This window comes from Spinacia oleracea, chromosome 6 (genome assembly GCF_020520425.1).
Source record: "Spinacia oleracea cultivar Varoflay chromosome 6, BTI_SOV_V1, whole genome shotgun sequence".
NCBI lineage: Eukaryota > Viridiplantae > Streptophyta > Magnoliopsida > Caryophyllales > Amaranthaceae > Spinacia > Spinacia oleracea.
In genome coordinates, this window is record NC_079492.1 from 121,682,924 (window position 1) to 121,687,301 (window position 4,378).

The following is a 4,378-nucleotide window of genomic DNA, read 5'->3' on the forward strand; positions in this document are numbered from 1 at the left end:
ATCTGTCTTAAACACATAAACTCCCATGGATGCAATGTAAGGGTTACTTGATGTATCTTGTTGAGATAATACAAGGATTTGGGTGTCCACTTGCTGTCGAAAACCGGACATCAAAATGATTTAGTCTTCATCCTTTTCAGTTGTATAAACAAAGAAAACATAAGCACATAATAGAAATATTTTTTCACCATAGATTCCAAGTCAGGCCCTTAGGTTTTTGCTGTCTATCTTGGCTGGTATAAGGTGTAAATGAAGCCAAATACAAGCAGGAAACTTATGTAAATATATGGATAAAGAAAATAAACAACAATGATAGAAGTGTCTTTGTGGAACTGTGGAAGCATACCTCTCACCCACAAGAACACAAGAAACTAACGTGATTCTGCAAGTGATTCAAGCGAAGATAGTTAAGATCTTTATGTGGTGACCAAAATTACATATTTACATTAATTCAAATCAAGAAGAATTTTATCCAATACTTGCACAAGATCCATAGTCCATTCTGTAGAGCTCATCACCAGACAATATCAGGACATTCTCGATATTCTTATTTCTCGCATCCTGTATATATTACAAAAATTCAGCACATACCCTTCTCTCACAGTCCAATACTTTTTATTTTATAGGTTCCCAAGCAGAAGTAAAAGAACTAGAAAATGATCTACCCCTGCCTCAAACAGCCATATAAAACCTGTTATTTGAAACCAGTTCTTTCCAGTTTCTCCTTGTGTTTGTATAGCTGCCAAAACCTGTTAATCAAATAAGATTTGACAGAATTCTGTGTAAATTTTCTATTCTTATTTGATTAGGCAATCCAAAGTCACATCTCAAGGCGAACTAAGGGTATATTGCACCAGAAGTTTACCTCCACAAATCCATCTCCAAAGTTGATACTGTTTCTATGACAAGTGCGGTATATGTGGCGATTTAGGGAAGCAGAATTGAACTGAGTTAATATGAATACTTTGTTTATATCTCACATATATCAGCTCCATACTTATTTCACAAAAATTAATTCATACATACAAAATGCATGACTTTTTAGTTTATTGGTCCTTATTACTCCAATCATGAACATATATATGAGATTATGATATATTAATTTTATTTTAAATAAAATGATATTTAAAATAACACAACTTGTAAAATAACCACCAACCCTTATTTTATTTTCCTTATTTTATCTTATTCAGCAACAAGAATGACGTGTCAACCATGTACTTTTTACTAGTTCATTTTCTTCAACAGACATGAGCAATTTATTTCAGAATCAGGATAATCCAAAATGGTAGAGTTTGGTGAAATTATTAAATCAATCACTTTTACCTCATACGGAATAGATAAGAAATCCTTGCTTTCTCCAAAATCTTGCAAGAAATTTCTTGACCAATGATGTCTAGGAGGCACTTCAAAAGAGTACAAAATATGGTGTAATTGACAATAGCTAATCCAGATTAAGCCACCACAATCACACCAAAGTACCAAACCTAGGCTAAAGCTCTGTCTTCTCTGTTTAGCTGCTTGACAATCCACATTCAAGCCTCATTGCTGCCAACATCTCTGGAGAGACAACAGCTAATGAAGGTATACCAGCTCGTTTATCATGATTCTCCTTATTAGAAGCATGGCCAGTTTCCACTCCACCACCCCAACCTCTGTAAAGAATAACTTTGCTTGGCTCCTGGGATACCAAAACTCCGCCTATTTCTTCCTGCAACAAGTTAATTGAGGAAACCACCTCAGAATTAAGCGAAAAGGATGATTAAACCAAAATAAATCAAACTTCATTGAACATCTGTACATACTTCCAATTTTAAAACCACCTCCTGAACAGAGGTCCCTTTAGCTCTCCCCTTGACATTGACAATAGCTAGAGGATATTTCTTAAAATGGTCCTTGATTGCTTTCGCAACACCAGTGACAACATTGCTCCTGCCTGCAAGATACGTAAATGGAACTTTACATGTATAAACAAAACTACAACTAGAAATAGATTACTGCAGACAAAAATATATTCAAAACGCAAGACATCATAAACTGATAATTACATATGATATTGATATGGTGAACAAATTAAAGGATGATCTGGTTGAGTGGTGTGGATGGATCAATGATCAATGCTGAATGTCAATGGCAGGTTGGTCCAGGAGTTTCATCCATTTCAACTTCAAAACCCTCAGCAGCAAGCCATTTGTCCTTGTACATATACCATTTTGCACAGAACAAGAACAATACAAAGTTAATCAAGCTTATAATTCCCAGAAGCCAGTAGAAGTTGTAAAGGTGTCCTTCGTTAAGGTTGTCTTCTAACCATGGTTTAGAATGTGCAGTTAGAGAGTTCACTAAAGAAACTATTACTGTACTAAAGAAAAACCCTAAGGAAAGTGTGCTTAAAAACAAGCCTGTGCATTCTCTTAAGAGAAAATAAAGTTGTCCTGCATATATCATTGCTTCTCCAGCACCAGTTAATATAAATTGGGGGATTAACCAGAAAACAGATATTGGTAAGATTGCATTTGGATCATATACTAATTCATGTAATTCTGCAACTTTAACCCTTTTGATCTCAATAAGAGCAGCCACCGCCATTGCAACAGTAGCAAGGAATGAACAGATATTGTGAATTCTCATAGACAAACACCGACTCAACCCCTATATAGTTCAATGTAGAACACCAATATCTTGACCAATATAGACAATTTCCAATTCTAGGAACACCAATTTTCAGTCCTCCAAACTCCACTATGCCTATGTTCTGACTCCAGAAAACAATCATTTTCAATCCACCAAACTCTATTCTACATATTCTAACTCCAGAAAATAGAATTATGAATCACACTAACAAAATTTCCATTGTGATATACAAATTCAAACCATCAAAACTCAGAAACCATAGAACAAACTAAACTACCAAGTACATTAAAACACATAACATATATTTAAAGCCTAAATCATCCAACAATGTTAATCATGTACACAATATAGCAACCCCTCAACTCTCATTAATCCATTTAAATTCAAAATTCGAAGTTTTAAGCAACAAATCATAAAATTGCTCCTCACTGTAATCTATAAGAAGCAATAATGAACAAACTAACACAAAGAAAAGCCTAGAAAACTAAACCAAATCACAAAATCAAATTACAAATAGAGAAGAGGAAGAGGACGAACCGAAGACGGTTTTGGAAGGGTTCGTCGACGGCTTCGTGCGGTGCCAATTGTGTCTGCAACTTTCGTTGAAATTTCGTCCTCAATTTGTTGATGGAGGTCGGGTTTCAATTTCTTGAGTATTTTGTAGGTGGAGGTTTTTGCTAATGGAGGCCGGGTTTCAATTGCTGGAGTATTTCGTGGGTTTTCGGTGATGGAGGTTTTTTCGCGATCGAGGGTTTAGGTTGGGGGAGAGTTTTTAATTTTTGGTAAGGACTTCTTTTTGAGGGAGGGCTTTCTGACTTAGAATCAGTTTAGGAGTAGGAAGTTTTTTGAGGGAAATTTAGGAGTAGGACATTTTTGTAAGGTTATGATACATATGACAATTCATAAATCATGCGGAAAAACCATTTAACCAGGAATACATATTATTTACACATAATCATATAGCATAGTTTAGATGCATACTCTTTGTTGCGTGCCTTCCCTAGCTGCGCCCGAACCGAACAAGAACAAGTCTTTAGGACTCCAAGTGTCGTCCCTCCGTAGATAGTCCACAACACGTCCGGATCCGCCTTAAGATTGACCAACTAGAATCGCCCTTAAGGTACTAATAATTTCGGCACTTTTAGGCAAGGAATGTGTCTGAATTTTTCTCTCAAAAACTCACTTTGAATACTTGAAAACTTGTTATAAATTGTGAACCCAGGCCACATATTTATAGGGGTATGGAAAGAGAATTGGAATCCTATTAGGATACGAATTAATTAAATTAGAATCCTAATGAAACTCTTATTTAATTAATTTATCAACTAGAATTAGGAATTTAATCATTAAACGAATCCTGTACGTTTTAGGTTTCGTATGTGAACACAAACACCCACGCACGCACAGCAGCCCACGAGGGGCGCCATGCGCGTGCGCGCACAGCCCGAGCATCGCAGCCCACGACTGCCGCAGCCTTGGGCGCGCGCTGGGCCTGCCTTGCGGTGGGCCTGGCGCAGCCTTGGGCTGGCGTGTTGTGGCGCGCGTTTCCCTTGCTGGACGTGGGCCTGGCTTCGTGCTGGGCCTTCGTCTAGCAAGCTCGTCCGATGCTAATTCGTACGACGCGCTTCCGATTAATTTTCCGATTCCGGAATTCATTTCCGATACGAACAATATTTAACATTTCCGATTCCGGAATTAATTTCCGTTTCGAACAAATATTTAATATTTCCGTTTCCGGAATTAT

At 37.2% G+C, this 4,378-nt stretch overlaps 1 long non-coding RNA gene across 1 annotated transcript; it reads right to left on the reverse strand.

Moving 5' to 3' along the window:
- Positions 1-204: 204 nt before the first annotated feature.
- LOC110791319 (uncharacterized) lies at positions 205-3,424 on the reverse strand. The gene is made up of 4 exons (XR_008923500.1): positions 3,172-3,424; positions 1,806-1,936; positions 1,327-1,711; positions 205-749 (listed from the first exon to the last, which is right to left on the reverse strand). It is a non-coding gene; the product is annotated as an uncharacterized lncRNA (long non-coding RNA).
- Between the last annotated feature and the right edge of the window lie 954 nt (positions 3,425-4,378).